The sequence below is a fragment of the Ahaetulla prasina genome, chromosome 8, assembly GCF_028640845.1.
Source record: "Ahaetulla prasina isolate Xishuangbanna chromosome 8, ASM2864084v1, whole genome shotgun sequence".
Lineage (NCBI taxonomy): Eukaryota > Metazoa > Chordata > Lepidosauria > Squamata > Colubridae > Ahaetulla > Ahaetulla prasina.
In genome coordinates, this window is record NC_080546.1 from 52,465,597 (window position 1) to 52,484,040 (window position 18,444).

The window sequence follows — 18,444 nt, forward strand, 5'->3', positions numbered from 1 at the left end:
TTAAAGTATTTACCAATAAATGGGTATTATTTTAGACAAGTCACATATTTAAAGTATATTCATTCTCTCTTTTCTTCAGGTAAGCAATAAACAAAGTAATAATATAACATTTAAAAACTTCTTTAAAAGTGCTTTAGCGCTTTCCCCCCCCAAAAGCTAGCACTTCCCCCCCCCCAAAAGTACGTATTTAAAAACGAAAAATCACTCAAACAAATAAAAGGCTAATCCATTCAGTAAAACAGAACTTTATAATTCAAATACCCATGTTTTCCCCAAAATAAGACCTGTCTTATTTTGGGGGGGGGCAAAATAAGCACTAGGGCTTATTTTTGGGAGGTGTCTTATTTTTTTCCCATATACAGGAGACCCACTTCTTACTCATGGAGGGGCAGGAAGCCATGCAGTGTGCTAGTGTGCATCAGTTTGGCAGGGGAGTGGACCTACCCCACATGCCCCACACTAGCTTATCTCAGTCAGGACCCCCACAGCCAGGTCACCCATGGCAGCTCTGGCAGCCCCATCCAGCAGGGTTCCGTGTGACCTTCTGCTCGTTCATGACTGCAATGGACCAGGAGGCTGAACCATCGGTGCTATGGCCATGAGGTGAGGTAGGGGTGGTGGAGCAGCCCTACATGCCCCAAGCCAGGCCATCTACTCCCCGACACCTTCCTCATGTTGCAGCCACAGCACCAGCACATCACTCAGCCTCCTGCTCCATTGCGGCCATGAGCAAGCAGACAAAGTGAGGCTCCTGCTGCACATGGCTGTTGGTGCTGCCACCGCGAGGCAGATGTTTGGGCATGGATGGCCTGGCTACAGAGGCTCTGAAGTAAGCCAGTGTGGGGTGCATGAGGCAGCTCCACCACCACCCCACCTTGCATTATGGCCATGGCACTATGAACAACCAGATGGAATGGGCGGGCAGCTGGCTGCATAGGCTCTTAAATAGGGCTTATTTTGGGGTAGGGCTTATATTAGATGCATGCATAAAACATGCTTGGCCTTATTTTTTTGGATAGATCTTATTTTCAAGAAAATGGTATATTTACTCTCCTGCAGAACTCTGGTAGAAATAAGCTCTCTTTGGAGTTTAACAGATAATATATTTCTGAAGGTCCTGAAACTCCAAAATGTTTCTGAACTTAGCAGCAGAGAAATCCAACCTCTCAGGTATTCTGCAAAGAATGTCAATAGGTTTTCATGCTGTATTTTTTTCCCCTGACTGGGTTTCTTATTTCCAATTCTACATCTTTCTCAGAAAAGAAAGGTCAGGAAAATGCCAGCTTTAAGGTTGGTCAAAAAACAATGAACTAAAGATGTACAATTCATGAATGCAAGTATTAAAATCACTGCAAATTGTCATTGAGATTGGCATGAAAGGGGGCAAATTGGGTTAACTCTGGAAGAATGAAAAGCTGAAATTTTAGAAGTACAACCATAACAGGAAATTTGTACCTAATGTTGGAGCTGCTTACCTCCAACCTGACAGTCCCTCTATGAATATAAGTTTTCCTGAACCATCTGGACAAATATATCAGCAGGAAAGAGGCCCTCACATGTTTAGTTATCATGCAAAGGCTTCCAATCTGAAACCTTGTAATATGAGAAATGTGTGGTGCTTTTCTGCTTTCTTAAGCAGAAAACATGATGGCGTCACATATGTCAAGACTTCATTTGGAAATGCCTCAGTTGTGTCATGATGACATGACTGAAATGAAACCCAATATAACAGTTACCTAATTTGTACAATGACTTCACTCTTCCCATTTACAGATGCCCCTGACTCAGTCCACAGAAATACCAGTTTTAGGCTTTGGATGAAATGGGTAGAACTCTATAGTTGACGGTGGCATTTTGAATCGCCAATAAGATGAAAGAATGGAGAGAACTGGGCAAAAACTGAAATATATTAATGTAAGTTGTTATGAGGGTAAAGAAGATAATCCTGATGGATAAATGCATGATGCAAAATCTAGGGAACCAGTGATACAAATATTTTTAAAACCACAACAGACAGATAGTGTATGTAAGCAGCTCAGATAGACATCTCCTAATTTATCAAAATATAAGAAGGAGGTATAAGACAGATTTGCAAATTTTTTTTATTGTAGCCAATAAAAGTACATTTAGCAATTCTGTGGAGCTGGTTTTTTGGTTTGGTCTTCCTGGTGGGTTGAATGTTTATATAAACTGAGAGGCAGAAATTAAAATTAATAATAAAACAACCTTAAATGATAAATAAACGTATCGTTTCTTCCCTAGTCAGAATAACTGGAGAACTCTTTGTGCCTTGATACATCTTTGCGCAGAGCGACAGGTGCCAGTGACTTTATGACACACAGCAAGGCTTTAAGAATTCATAAAACCTGCTAATAAAAAGTGGAACTTGTAGACTTATTGTGATTATCTTTTGATTTGATTTTTGTCATTCAGGAACAAGGTAATCCCTCATACTTCAGTAAAATAACAATGTAAAAGTGTGCTGTTGCTGTTGCAAGATGGTGTTCTGACTTAGGCTTCCTTAGAAAGTATACAGCACAGTCTTTGTCCCGGCAAACCTCTTTAATTCATACGGCTGTGAATTATTGTCATTCCCAATCCTAAAGGCTACTCAAACAGTCTTGCAGGGGAGTATTTACAAACCCACCTTATCTCCCTTGGAATGCTGCCAGAGAACTAATTGCCAAATGGAAGACAAGGCCCAACTTAGCACAGTGTCAAACAGAACTTTTCCAGAGCTTTTATCAACCAGATGAACTAATTGCTTCCTGCAAAAGCTCACGTCCCGTTTGCTTCTCTTTTATGTCTTGAGGGGCCAATCATCTCCAAGCCTTACTCCCAAGTTGACCCTGTTTTCTTAATTGTTCCTGTCTTCTGGTAGTTCTGCGCATGTGCACACTGGAACAGGTTGACGCTGTTCTTCTGCCTTGGCCCCCTCTCTGCCACCAACTCAGAGCCCTCATCCAAGCCTTCCCCAGACTCCAGGAGTGGCCCACATCCTCAACCTCCTCACTGTCTGAATCTACTGCCAGCTCTGCTGGCCACTGGCGGGCCACAACAGATGGTGTTTTCCAGGAGTTAGACAAGATCATGATAGATCCATGAAGACTATCAATACAGCTGCCATTTTCTCTTCACTGAAATCTCCTCCAAGCCAAGAATAAGACCTCCTGCCTCACTTATTCAATGATGTTGAGTTTTGTCCAATTTAGTGTTTTTTTTTCTCATGAGCAACTCCATAACTCACCCCATATTATCCAAGAAGCCTCCAAACTCCCTATAGAAGTTTGGAGGAAGAGCAGAAATTTCTTCGGGGGGAATACAAAGAAGAAGACTTTTCTCACTTCACCTAATTTAATCTTCTGGAAACATTCACCATATACACTATTTGGAAGAGATATTTCCAGGTGTATCTTCCAAGGATTTATTTATTTATTTATTTATTTTTCAAATTTATATACCGCCCTATCTCCCTAAGGACTCAGGGCGGTTCACAGGCAGTTAAAATACATATAAATACAAATTAAAAAACAACAATTAAAAAACTTATTCTATTGCCTAATTTAAAAACAATATAAATAATAAAAAAACCCTTAAAACCAATAACTTTAAAATCTAATCCAGTCCCGCGCAGATGAATAAGTGCGTTTTAAGCTCGCGACGAAAGGTTCGGAGGTCCGGAAGTTGACGAAGTCCTGGGGGGAGTTCGTTCCAGAGGGTGGGAGCCCCACAGAAGGCCCTTCCCTGGGTGTCGCCAGACGGCACTGCCTAGCTGACGGCACCCTGAGGAGTCCCTCTCTGTGGGAGCGCACGGTCGGTGAGAGGTATTTGGAAGCAGTAGGCGGTCCCGTAAATAGCCCGGCCCTATGCCATGGAGCGCTTTAAAGATTGTCACCAACACCTTGAAGCGCACCGGAAGGCCACAGGTAGCCAGTGCAGTCTGCGCAGGATAGGTGTAACACGGAGCCCCGAGGGCTCCTCTATCACCCGCAGCCGCGTTCTGGACCAACTGAAGCCTCCGGATGCCCCTCAAGGGAGCCCCATGTAGAGCATTGCAGTAATCCAGGCGAGGCGTCACGAGGCGTGGTGACCGTGCATAAGGCATCCCGGTCTAGAAAGGCGCAACTGGCGCACCAGGCGAACCTGGTGAAAGCTCTCCTGGAGACGGCCGTCAAATGGTCTTCAAAAGACAGCCGTTCATCCAGGAGAACGCCCAGATTGCGCACCCTCTCCATCGGGGCCAATGACTCGCCCCCAACAGTCAGCCGAGGACTCAGCTGACTGTACCGGGATGCCGGCATCCACAGCCACTCAGTCTTGGAGGGATTGAGCTTGAGCCTGTTTCTCCCCATCCAGACCCGTACGGCCTCCAAACAACGGGACAGCACTTGATAGCTTCATTGGGGTGGCCCGTGTGAAAAGTACAGCTGGGTGTCATCAGCGACAGCTGGTACCTCACACGAAGCCACTGATGATCTCACCCAGCGGCTACATATAGATGTTAAACAGAAGGGGCGAGAGAACCGACCCCGCGCGCCCCCCACAAGTGAGGCGCCTCGGGGCCGACCTCTGCCCCCCTGTCAACACCGTCTGCGACCGGTCGGAGAGATAGGAGGAGAACCACCGATAAACGGTGCCTCCCACTCCCAATCCCCCACCCGCGCAGCAAGATACCATGGTCGATGGTATCGAAAGCCGCTGTGAGGTCTAATAGGACCAGGGCAGAGGAACAACCCCTATCCCTGGCCCTCCAGAGATCATCCACCAACGCGACCAAAGCCGTCTCCGTGCTGTAACCGGGCCGGAAACCGGACTGGAGCAGGTCTAGATAGACAGTTTCATCCAGGTGCAGAGGAAACTGATATGCCACCATACTCTCTACAACCTTCGCCGGCGGGTTGGAGACCGGACGATAATTACCTAAGACAGCCGGGTCCAGGAGGGCTTCTTGAGGAGGGCCTCACCACCGCCTCTTTCAAGGCGGCCGGAAAGACTCCTCCAACAAGGAGGCACTCATGTCGCCTGGAGCCAGCCTCGTGTCACCTCCTGAGTGGCCAGCACCAGCCAGGAGGGGCACGGGTCCAGTAAACACGTGGTGGCATTCAGCCTACCCAACAACCTGTCCATGTCCTCGGGAGCCACAGGGTCAAACTCATCCCAACAAATGTCACCAAGACCACCCTCAGACGCCTCATCTGAATCGCCGCAATTTTGGTCTAGACCGTCTCGGAGCTGAACGATTTTATCGTATAGATAACCGTTAAACTCCTCAGCACGTCCCTGCAACGGGTCATCCCGCTCCCCCTGGTGAAGGAGGGAACGGGTCACCCGAAAAAGGGCGGCTGGGCGGTTATCTGCCGACGCAATGAGGGAGGAGGCGAGCAACGCCGCTTCCCTCAGTGCCACTAGGTAGGTCCTAGTATAGGACCTAACTAGTGTCCGATCAGCTTCTAAACGGCTAGACCTCCAGGAGCTCTCTAGGCGTCTTCTCCGGCGTTTCATCCCCCTCAGCTCCTCGGAGAACCAAGGAGCCGGTTGGGATCTGCGCCGGGTCAGAGGCCGCAGAGGCACGACACGGTCTAAAGCCCCAGTCGCAGCCCGGTGCCAGGCTGCGGCTAGTTCCTCTGCCGTGCCATGAGCCACACCCCCAGGAAGTGGCCCAACCCCCGTCCGGACCCTCCCGGGGTCCACCAGGCGCCTGGGACGGAACCAACGTTGTGGTTCCGTCTCCCTGCGGTGTTGAGTGGCGGTCAGAAAGTCCAGGCGAAGGAGAGAGTGATCTGACCATGACAAAGGTTCTATGACTACATCTCTCAAATCCAGATCCTTCAACCACTGACCAGAGATAAAAATAAGATCCAGAGTGCCACCCCCGATGTGAGTGGGGCCATCAACTACTTGAGTCAGGTCCAAGGCCGTCATGGAAGCCATGAACTCCCGAGCCACTGTCGATGACGAGCCGGCAGATGGCAAGTTAAAGTCCCCCATGACTAAAAGTTTGGGGGTCTCCACTGCCACCCCGGCAAGCACCTCCAGGAGCTCAGGCAGGGCAGCTGTCACGCAGCAAGGAGCCAGGTACGTGACCAGCAAGCCCATCTGACACCTATGACCCCATCTCACAAAGAGGATTCACACCGCAATCTGAGGTACAGTGGTCTCCCTCGGCTCTAGACTCTCTTTAATAGCAACCGCCACCCCCCCACCCCTACCCTGGGCCCTCGGCTGATGGAATGCACGGAAACCCGGTGGGCACATTTCGACCAGGGGCACGCCCCCTTCAGTGCCCAACCAGGTCTCCGTAACGCCTATAAGATCCGCGGCGCCCCCCTGGATAAGATCGTGTATTAGGGGGGCCTTATTGGCCACGGACCGTGCGTTGCATAACATCAGACGAAGGCCCAGGCTCTGAGGGTCTTGACCATCCGGGGAACGGGAAAAGTCAGAGGGATCGGGCACGCGATCGCTTGCAGACATCGAACGCGTGACCCCTAGACCGACACGATCCCCCTTCCGCCATATCTGCCCCTCCCACTTACCGTGCAAATGGAACCACCTCACAAAAGGAACACATTCCCCCATAACCTCCGAACCCACTAAATAATCGCCACGAGCGCGAGACTGGTTTCCTCCCGACGGGCTACCCCAACACCCGCCTAACCCTCCCACCCCTTAAAAATGCCCTATCTAAAAAACCCCAAAGGCTCTTTCTCTTCGCATGCCACCTCTGTGGGTCCCAAGACCCGTCATTGAGGCCGGCCCTTGGTAGTGAGACGGCCATTCCTGCGAGGCGGGGCACCTGCAGGCGCAAGAGTTCATGTGCAGCGAACGCATAGAAAAGTACGAATCGGTGAGGGTGCTAAGATGGTAACATCCCAGATGGTAAGACGTTAAAAGATGGATCCTCCAACGGATGTCCAGATGTCAAAGAGGACAAATAAAGCTGGAACCAGATGAAGATGATAAGCCCAGGTAAACAGGCCGGCAGCCTCCATGGTAAACCTATGGAAAATGTTTCTACAGAAGGTCTTAATAAGGTAGAAATGGCCGTCAGTCTGTTCATAGTCCATAGTCCAATCCAGTCCAGTCCAGTCCAGTCCAGGAACCCGTGGGTATAAATACCTGACGACCCAGCTTTGATGGTCAAAAGTCCGGGGGGGGGGGAGGAAGGCAGGCCATACAGCAAAAGGCAGATGAACAAAGCACGATGTAATGTGCCAAAAGTGCCAGAAGAGGGAGCCAAACCATAGCCTTGCCTCCGGCCTCATCTCCGACCACGGCCTCACCACGCCCGCCGCCGATGGAACCGATGGGGCCGCGGAACACTGGACGCCGCTGGACGGGCGCCTCGCGGCCCACAAGGCCTCGCCAGGCGCAACAAAGCGCCGATGGAGCTGGCGGGCCCACGACCAGGCGAACGGGCCGGAATCCATGCCCCAGCTGGAATCGGGCCGAATTCTCATCGCCGCTGGAATCGGCTGGAGCCGGGCCGAAATCGAGGCCTGCAATCAGCACAGGCAGCAGCAGGCCTCCCTCGCCTCCCTCGCGTCCCCAAAAATGGCCACCACCAACCGGTCCGCCGCTCTTCCCTCGGCCCGTTCTTGGCTGCCGCACATCCGAGAGGGCCAAAAGACCTCTCCTGCGGCTGCCAAGTAGATGATGCAGCACACCGAGGGACAGGAGCAGCCTGGTAAGTCATCAGGAGTCCCCCATTTCAGGAAAAGCACCCCACGCCGATCCGAGCTCCTCTAGTAAACCGCCATCCTCGCGCATGCGCAGAGCCTTCATTATTATTACAGTTACATCTAGAAATACACTGTTATTCTTACTTTCACTTACCACTGGAACCAAGCAGAGCCAAAAATAGAAAGATGAGCCTGGGAACTAGTCCAAGACATTAAAAGTGTCCCTGTAAATAATCTGTGGAATGCACAGTCATTTCTGGCTTATTTAAAACAAATGTTTCCTTCTCTATTTTTAATAAATATTTGTCCTTTAATTAGAATAGATGAACAATTTAAAAGGTCAGTGTCACTATTAGCAGAACCTAAAAGTCAGAGTTGAATTATTCTTACCTTTGCTTACGTCACATATTCCTACGTGTGCCTAGATAGATGTCTTTAGTTAGTAACTACAACTATGTCAGATGAACAGAGTAGCCTTTTTCTAGTACTACTAAAATAGAAATACTCTGTGCAGACGGAGGGAGCTTTCTTTGCCTCCCTCCCTGGCCTTCATCATCTCGTAAAACTCTCCATATCATTGAGGATCTTGGAAAATCTGGCTGCTCGCCATTTTGCCTCTGAATACAGAAGGGCTGCTGATGGAAAGAAACTTAAGAATGAATCATGCTCATTCAATCCAAGGATCGTTGTTTTTTCTTTGCTACAGCAACCATGACAACAGTTATTCATTTATTAAACAGTGACTGGGATGTCAGCCAAGCACCCAGTTAGAGGAGTGGAAACAACAAAGATGCTGGCATTTTTAAAAAAACAATCCAAGGAAGACCTATATTTAAAATGGTGTATAATGGTGTATAATTTCTATAGTATACCCTTAAAAGAAACCTTACTTTCATTTATATTTCCTGGCAGAGGAGTCATATGAGACACATGGAGTGAAATTAATCACTGCTACCTGAGCAACTTCTATCTTCAAGGCTATCAGGGTGATAGAGATAGAACAAAGATTGTCACTAAAAATAAAAATATCTATGGAAAAGGAGAACTGGGGAAAAAATTTTTTTCTAAGTGCTCATGTTCAGGTCCCCCTAATCACAGAATAGAAATCAGTAAGTCAGGGGTGTCCAACACTGGCAACTTTGAGAATTGTGGATTTCAACTCCCAGAATTCCCCAGCTCCGTGGCTGACTGGGGAATTCTGAGAGTTGGTGTCCATAGGTCTTAAAGTTGCCAAGGTTGAATAACTCTGCAGTTAATTCTCATGATGTTCATTTCTCTCATCTGTGCTCACATCTGAGCAGCTTAAAGTCATCTTTAGCTATTCTGGCTTAAAACAAATATTTTCCCTTTTCTGCTAAGACAATTTTCCCCTAGTTATGATGACGAATATGATTCATTTACCATAGATACGACTAATTTCATCATACAGTGATAGGGATCCTACTGTCCACTTAAAGCTGGTGCACCAGTGGTGGATTGCCCCCAGTTCGGTCCAGTTCTTGCGAATTGGTAGTAAAACTGGGGGCAGGCTCTACCCACCCACCTTATGTCATCATAGACCTTCTGCGCATGCACAGAAACTTCTGTGCATGCGCATAAGCTCAACACATGTGTGAGCAAAGCGAGTGTGCACGTGCAATCCCATTGTGAACCGTAGTAAAGGTAAGTAGAACTTATCCCTGTGGTGCACGTATATTCCCTCCTTGCTGAGGCACGGTTGTGTTTGGTTGACTTGGGCTGGAGAAGACAGAGAACAGGCCCTTGGCTTCCACAACCCTCATGCATACTATTCCCCAGCCTCTTTACTAAACCAAAATAGGGCTAGCTAGTCAGAGCAAGAAATTTATGGAGCATCCTTTTTTTTAAAAATTTGCATTTATATCCCGCCCTTCTCCGAAGACTCAGGGCGGCTTACACTATGTTAGCAATAGTCTTCATTCTATTTGTATATTTATATACAAAGTCAACTTATTGCCCCCAACAATCTGGGTCCTCATTTTACTTACCTTGTAAAGGATGGAAGGCTGAGTCAACTTTGGGCCTGGTGGGACTAGAACCTGCAGTAATTGCAGGCAGCTGCTGTTAATAACAGACTGCATTAGCAGTCTGAGCCACAGAGGCTCAGAATTACCAGTTCTTGGTAGGACTGGTAAACTGCACTTTAATATAACTATCTGGCCCTGCCTAGGTTTTAGTTAATACATTCCAAGAATGTTTTTTTTTTTAAATAACCAAGACAAATACCAATTCCACCCATTCTGAGGATCCTGGTTTCCTTGAGATAGTGACCATCTAGAATTTTATTTATTTGATTTTAGAAAATGTATATAGCTGTCTACTCACTCACAGTGACTCTAGGCAACTTACAAACAGTAAAAATACACAATAGAAATAATAAAATAAAATATAAAATAAAATAAAATAAAAACAATAAAAAACAATACACCCCCATCCCGTGATAGCAATGATTAAATAAGTAAGCTACCCCAGTATCGGTGAACCTATGGCACCATCCCGTGAAGAATGCACAGCCTCACTGGCTACTATTCTACGTTTCTGTGATAACACGGGCGCCAATCAGCTGGCTGTTGCACGTGCGAGAGCAGCAGAACCCAGAAGAGCAGCATTCCATCACACATGCACAGGCTGACACCCGACCTTCCAGGCTGATGTTGCGCACATGCACGATGGCCAGCTGTTTGTTGGGCACGCTTCCATGCAGATCCAGGTGTTCGGGTGCTGGCTTGTGCATGTGCGATGGACCGCCGCTCTTCTGGATATCGGTGCTCCTACACGCACGAAGGCCAGTGGGGCTGCGCATACCTCATGGGATGGTTTCGCGTGCCACTTTCGGCACACAGACCAGCACGTGGGCACATCAAAGATTCGCCATCACTAAGCTACCCTATTTGATGGGCTTCCTCACACTCTGGGTTCCCCAGGCTCACTGGCACAACCACATCTTTAGGGCCAACCAAAAGTCTGTCAAAGGGAGGTGGCAGTCTAATTTCGCAGGGATGGTGTTCCAAAGGGAGGGAGCCACCACAGAGAAGACCCTTTTTTCTGAGTCCCGCCAGATGTACCTCCTTAGGGGATGGGACCCACAAAAACAGTTTTGCTTCCCTTATCCTTTCTCATCAAAGATGAACTAAAATATCAACTATTTTCAAAAGCTACTGTTTTTGAGTCCATTATCTGACCTGCATCTTTCCCCTTCAGAGAAGGCACAGGGCTCTCTCCCTGATTCCAAAGCTTTCCTTGATGGGATTAATTTGAATGGTGGTTCTTGGAGTTGCTAGTTGACAGGAGAATTCTTCAGCAACTACTTTCTTATCCTTTGTTGGGCTGGAAATTTCAAAAATTTCTACTTTTTGAAAGATATGGCATAGATAATGCAGTAGTTGGATGCCAGTACCAGTAGGCGGAGCTAGGGAGGATCTGTCCAAAATATTCTAATCACACTGAAGACCTCATGCCCAAAGTTCAGTGATATTTGTAAGACAGGCTAGAATGGATCATGTTCATTACAGGTAGTCCTTATTTACTGACAGCAATGGGGGTCAAAAACTAGGTCACTAAAAGAGGAGGTTGCTAAGTGAAAAGCATGTGATTGTGACTAGAATTATGATCCAGCTTCAGTTTTCCTTTGCTTCTTGCTACTTCCTTCAGGTGAATTGCATTTCTTTTCTGTCAAGAAATCTTGGTATGGGGTAAATAAGCAAGTGAAAATAAGAGCAGAGAGCTCTTGTGAAGGTTTTAAATGCAAGAAGTGATCACTAAAGCTTTTATTTTTAGCATCATTTTGAATAGTCACTAAATGTTGCTAAACAGGGACTGGAATCACTGTGGAGGCTGGTGCATCTTTATCTAATTACAATTCCTATGTAGCATTAGGGCAAGAAGAAGAGATGAAAATCTTGAGGCTTAGTTTCTTAGCATTACAGATTTGCACAGAAACTCAATTCCCCTTTTAGAATCAAGGCAAAAACAGTTAAGGAGAAAAACTATTTTCTTTCTGAAAGGCTTTGAATTAGAGCTATTGAATTTGGACAATCAGTAGATGGTGATAAATAAGTGATTTTTTTCTGTATCTCTTTTCTGACAGTAGAAATTGGGATCATTGCAACTTAGACCTGGCAGTCTTAACTTATACATGCTTCTGAGATGCTTTGTGGGAAACCCGAAAGTATGTTTAAAGTATACTGACACCTAGTGGCCACACATCACTCAGACATCCTGGCTTTTGACAAAAGGTAGCCAATATAGATTTCTCCAACTTGGTGTCCAGTCCTGGTTTAGCTGGTGATTAACTTACAAAAACCAAACACCATAATTTGGGTAAAAAAGATATAAAGAATAATATGTTTCTTGGAAGTAAGACACACTCATAGTGTTGCTAGTTCTTATGATCAGAATTATACAACTGGATTGTTTCTTGATAAAAGTGACTGCGATGGAAAACGATGCAACTGGTGCTCTTGAGAATCAAATCAGAACAAGTGGATGGAAAATACAGGCAGCAGATGGCAGCTAACGATTTGGAAAAATGTTTTATTGGAAATAATATGTAATGGGGGTCTTTAAGTACATTGACATAAACTGGAAAACAAACTCTGCATCAAGTGGGAGATTGAACAGGTTCCTGACCAACCTAGCTGACAATTTTGTCATCCAAAAAGTAGAGGAGAAAACTAGAGGTACAGCTATATTGGACCTAATTCTTGCTAACAGAGAAGAAGTGATGGGGTGGTTGAAGTTGCCAGAATGTTAGGGGAGAGTGACCATATCATATTGAAATTCAATATAATAGAAACACAAACAACAGAATATAATCAAATCAGTGTTTTAGACTTTAAAAAAGCTAATTTTAACAAACTTATAGAGAGCTTGGGAATGATTCCATGGATGAAAATCTTATTTATATTTTTAAAATATGTTTTAATGGTACATTTTTCCTTTAAAAACATAAAAAAATCCATGTGTATCTGAACAGCATGTTGTCTGGGCATAATTAATTTTGAGTAAAGGTACAACAATAACCATAATCATACTAGTAATCTTAATAGACATATCAGTATTAATCAGTGGTGGGATTCAATTTTTTCCACTACCAGTTCTGTGGCTGTGGCCCGGTGGGGAGGGGGTCATGTGATTGAGTGGGCATGGCTAACTTTATGACACTTATGGCCATGCCCACTCAGTCACATGACCCCCCAAGCCACTCCCACAGAACCCAGTGGGCAAAGCGGCTCTCAAAGAAGTGGTGGCTGGCCAGAGGCCACCGAAAACTACCGGAGGTCTCGAACACACCGAAAAAGCCGCTGCAGTGCCACCACCGTCCTGTCAAAGAACACAAGAATGCAAGAAGTGCAATTTTGGTACTCATTGTCTAAAAAGTTCACCATCACTGTCCTATACCATTTGTGTCAAATGGCAGTCCAATCTCTTCTTGAAAGCTTCCAGTAATGAAGCTCCCACAACTTCCAAAGGAAAGCTGTTCCATTGGTTGATTGTTCCCACTGTAAGAAAATTTCTCCTCATTTCTAGGTTGAATCTCTCCTTGATCAGTTTCCATCCATTATTCCTTGTCTGGCCTTCAGGTGCTTTGGAAAGTAGTTTGACCCCCTCTTCTCTGTGGCAGCCCCCCAAATATTGGAACACTACTATCATGTCTCCCCTGGTCCTTTTCTTCTAGACTAGCCATGCCAAGGTCCTGTAACTGTTCTTGAGAAGTTTTAGTCTCCAGACCCCTAATCATCCTGGTTGCTCTTCTCTGCATTTTTTCTAGAGTCTCAACATCTTTTTTATGGTGTGGTGACCAAAACTGGATGCAGTATGGTAGGTGTAGTCTTACTAAGGCTTTATAGAGTGGTATTACTACCTCACTTGATCTTGATTGTATCCTTCTGTTATTGCAATTTAGGATTGCATTGGCTTTTTTGGCTGCCGCCGCACACTGCTGACTCATATTTAACTGGTTGTCCACTAAGACTCCAAGATCCCTCTCACTGTTGCTGCTATTAAGCTTGTTTCACCCAGTCTATTTGGATTTTCTTGCCTAAGTGTAAGTCCTAGTGGACAAACACTAAATATGAGCTAGCAGCAGCCAAAAAAGCTGATGCAATTTTCTGCTAATTATTTAATAGAAGAACAGACTGAAAAGTTGACAAGCTTGATTTTGCTTGATATATTACATATATAAACACGGACTGTGTGTGGGGATGCTCTACATCACTTGAAACATTTAAAATTTGTGATCCCCTAAAATGTTAAATGAATTTGTGTGATAACTTACCAGTGTAGAAAATTAAACCATTTCATTGAGATAAACCAAAAAGCATATATATTGTTGGTAATTTTATTTATTTTGAGCATGCTTGTATCAGTTTGGCATCTGTTAAAATAAAATAAAAATATACTAAATTCCTTAGATCAAACAGTTCTACAGACACTACTAAGACTATGAATATATGAACCATGTAACCAGACAGATCAGACAGACAAATATTTTCCAGAAAAGCTGAGTCCATCAGTGATATTGCCAGTATCTAAAGGTTCTGCCCATGTCAATTGTTTTGAAAACCCAAATGCATAAATACATTGTTAATCGAACATCAGTCAAAGCCAATTAAAAGCCAATCACCTTTGACAAATATTAATGTAAACATTCTGTAAAAATATGCAAATATGAAAAGGGTATTTCAAAATGACACTCTATAACATGAATAGTCATTTAAAGAATATATATTGATGGAGGATCATAGAATCCTTGGATTCTGCTAAGAAAATGAAGCACATAGAAAACCAGTTCAGGGGAATCATGAACCAATCCAGCCACTCTTGATAAAAACATCTCTTGATAATATGAAAAAGGAATCGATCCATCTTTAAATCAGTTCCACCACCACCACCTCAAAAAAAATTCTACAGTTTCATAAAAATTTGGGGCCTTTGAGAGACTTAGGGACAAAAAAGTTGACTCAGATCTCAAATGTAACCAATTTTCTATCACTTGTACCTTTGCCTCTTAATCAGTTATAAATTCTCATTTTCCCATCACAGTCATGTGATTGCATGTTGTTAACCTTCGAGTTCTGCTGTCAGATGATTGTGATTCACAATATTTGCTGCTGTTTCTGGCATTTTTTGCTGATTTCCAGGAAAAAAAACTGCCCATTGAAATGAATGGATTCATTTAACAACTGCCATGTTCACTTCGAGTGCTGTAAAAAGTCTGAGAAATTGCTTTATTTATTATTTATTTATTTTATTTATTTAATCATATTTATATACCGCCCTATCTCCCGAAGGACTCAGGGCGGTTTACAGGCACTTAAAAACACATAAATACAGTATAAAAACAATTAAAAAACTTATTCAAAAAGCCCGTTAATTAAAACATACAAATAAAACCCAATTAAAACCCATAAATTTAAAATCTAGCTCAGTCCTGCACAATTAAATAAGTATGTTTTAAGCCCATGCGGAAGGTCCGAAGGTCCGGAAGCTGACGGAGTCCGGGGTAGTTCGTTCCAAAGGGTGGAGCCCCACAGAGAAGGCCCTTCCTGGGCGCCGCCAGACGACATTGCCTCGCTGACGGCACCCTGAGGAGACCCTCTCTGTGAGGCGCACGGGTCGGTGAGAGGTATTCGGTAGCAGTAGGCGGCCCGTAAATAACCCGCCCAATGCCATGGAGCGCTTTAAAGGTGGTCACCAAAACCTTGAAGCGCACCGGAAGGCCACAGGTAGCCAGTGCAGTCTGCGCAGGATGGGTGTTATCACGGGAGCCACGAGGGCTCCATCTATCACCCGCGCAGCCGCATTCTGGACTAACTGTAGCCTCGGATGCCCTTCAAGGGGAGCCCCATGTAGAGAGCATTGCAGTAATCCAGGCGAGACGTCACGAGTGCGTGAGTGACCGTGCATAGGGCATCCCGGTCCAGAAAGGGGCGCAACTGGCGTACCAGGCGAACCTGGTAGAACGCTCTCCTGGAGGCGGCCGTCAAATGATCTTCTAGAGACAGCCGTTCATCCAGGAGGACGCCTAAGTTGCGAACCCTCTCCATCGGGGCCAATGACTCGCCACCGATGGTCAGCCGCGGATTTAGCTGACTGTACCGGGATGCCGGCATCCACAGCCACTCTGTCTTGGCGGGATTGAGCTTGAGCCTGTTTCTCCCCATCCAGACCCGTACGGCCTCCAGACACCGGGACAGCACTTCGATAGCTTCGTTGGGGTGGTCCGGTGTAGAAAAGTACAGCTGGGTGTCATCCGCATACAGCTGGTACTTCACACCGAAACCACTGATGATCTCACCCAGCGGCTTCATGTAGATGTTAAACAGAAGGGGCGAGAGAATCGACCCCTGCGGCACCCCACAAGTGAGGCGCCTCGGAGCCGACCTCTGCCCCCCTGTCAACACCGACTGCGACCGGTCAGAGAGATAGGAGGAGAACCACCGATAAACGGTGCCTCCCATTCCCAATCCCTCCAACCGGCGCAGCAGGATACCATGGTCGATGGTATCGAAAGCCGCTGAGAGATCTAATAGGACCAGGGCAGAGTAACAACCCCTATCCCTGGCCCTCCAGAGATCATCCACCAACGCGACCAAAGCCGTCTCCGTGCTGTAACCGGACCGGAAACCGGACTGGAACGGGTCTAGATAGACAGTTTCATCCAGGTGCAAGGGAAACTGATATGCCACCATACTCTCTACGACCTCTACAAGGTCACATGGGTGCCTTGATCTATGACCACAAAAACTTACAACCATAGTTCCAGGCTCAATTATGGTTGTAAATTGAGGAGCACCTATAGCATCAAACACCTGGCCACCAGCTATCAGTCTACCAGATTTTTGAAGCATGAAAAACAAGTAATTCATTTTAATATAAAAATTATGGACAGCACACCTTGATCCTAAGAAGCAAGAAGGAAGTAAACATTTAACCATCAACTCATAAATCTTTTGCCTGAGCTAATCCATCTATTTCTTCAAACAATTAACATAGAGCAGCAAAGGATGAAAAGCAAAGACATGTATTACTGAATGAACAATTTGGTGTAGGTTAAATAGGCTGGATACTTGATATAGTTAATTCAATAATTATGTAATTGCCTAATTACCGTATATACTCGAGTATAAGCCGATCCGAATATAAGCCGAGGCACCTAATTTTACCACAAAAACTGGGAAAAACTATTGACTCGAGTATAAGCCGAGGGTGGGAAATGAGGCAGCTACTGGTCAATGTAAAAAATAAAGATAGAGCCAAGTAAAATAACATGAATATTTATTTGAACGAAAAACAATAAAAGTGCAAAGGGGAAGGAGGATTCCCAGCTTTAGAAAATTTAGAACTACGCCTTTGGTATGACCTGAGCATAGCTCATAAAATTATCTGCTACAATGTACTTCCTATCAATGACTACTTCAGCTTCAACCACAACAATACACGAGAACACAATAGATTCAAACTTAAAAGTGAACCTCTCCAATCTAGATTGCAGAAAATGTGACTTCAGTAACAGAGTTGTTAATGCCTGGAATGTGCTACCTGACTCTGGTCTCTTCCCAAAATCCCCAAAGCCTTAACCAAAGACTATCTAGTATTGACCTCACCCCATTCCTAAGAGGTCTGTAAGGCGTGCATAAGAGCACCAGCGTGCCTACCGTCCCTGTCCTAATGTTCCCTTTAGTTGTATTCCTTTTATGTATTCAATTCATGCTTATATTTATATAATTATTTAATATGTATTTGACAAAATAAAATGAATGAATGAATGAATAGAATAGAATAGAATAGAATTTTTATTGGCTAAGTGTGATTGGACACACAAGGAATGAATGAATGAATGAATGAGTGAGTGAGTTACTTCAACAACATTGTCTCACAGAAATTGACAATACAACTGCAAGCATGAAAATGAGTCCTCCTTTAGCTTCCAAGGGACCAGGGTGCCTCTGAAGGTCAGTGCTCTAAGCACTAAGAACCCAGCACAAATCTAAGCCTGTATGCACACCAATAGTGAAAATACCCTGCACAGTGTCTCTTGGCAGAGAAGGTTAATTTTCATAGACGTTGGGGTGGCTCTTTTTTTTTTTTTGGCAGGGCAATAAGGATCTCTAATATCATTAAACCCAAGTGTGAGGAAAAGACAGCAGCTAAAATGTTAAGGCCAGTTGTGTGACCTTCTCCAATACAGTTGGCCTGGCTGTTTGCCAAAACTTAAAACACCCTCCCATCCCCCTCCTGCTAAAGCTTCTTTCTTAAAACAATTGTGGTCTTTGCCTTTCATGTCGCTCAACCTTTCACCTGCCAGGTTCCTAGCCCTTCACCCTTGACCCACTGCTGTGTTTGCTTAGCATTGTGCCAATCGACTTTAGAAGTCTGTGTGTGTGTGTGTGTGTGTGTGAGAGAGAGAGAGAGAGAGGAGGGAGGAGGAGTGCAAAGGGGAAGGAGGATTCCCAGCTCTAAACAAAGGAAATCCCGGAATGCCAGCGAAGGCGGTGCTCGCGTTCCTCCTCCCTTGCTCAAAAGCCCCAATAACCTTCACCAGCAAGGCAGACCCCCACGGGAAGGAAGGGGACGGGCTGACTCACCGAGCATCTGGCTGAAGAGCAGCTGCTCCAGGTCGCCCAGCACGGTGAAGCACGGAGGGAGAAGAAAGAATGAAAGAAGGGGAGGAACGGCCCCTCCTTTCTCTCTCTCTCTCTCTTCCAGCGCCGCCGAACAGAAGGGGACTAGGGCGCGCACA

The 18,444-nt window shown here is 45.5% G+C and overlaps 1 protein-coding gene across 1 annotated transcript in view; it reads left to right on the forward strand.

Annotated features, from left to right (window-relative positions):
* The first annotated feature begins 1,822 nt into the window (after positions 1–1,822).
* Positions 1,823–18,444, forward strand: part of ENPP6 (ectonucleotide pyrophosphatase/phosphodiesterase 6) — a 78,033-nt gene continuing 61,411 nt past the window's right edge. Inside the window, exon 1 of the mRNA XM_058192759.1 lies at positions 1,823–1,914. The gene's annotated coding sequence lies outside the window, so the exon portion shown is untranslated. The remainder of the gene's footprint in view (positions 1,915–18,444) is intronic.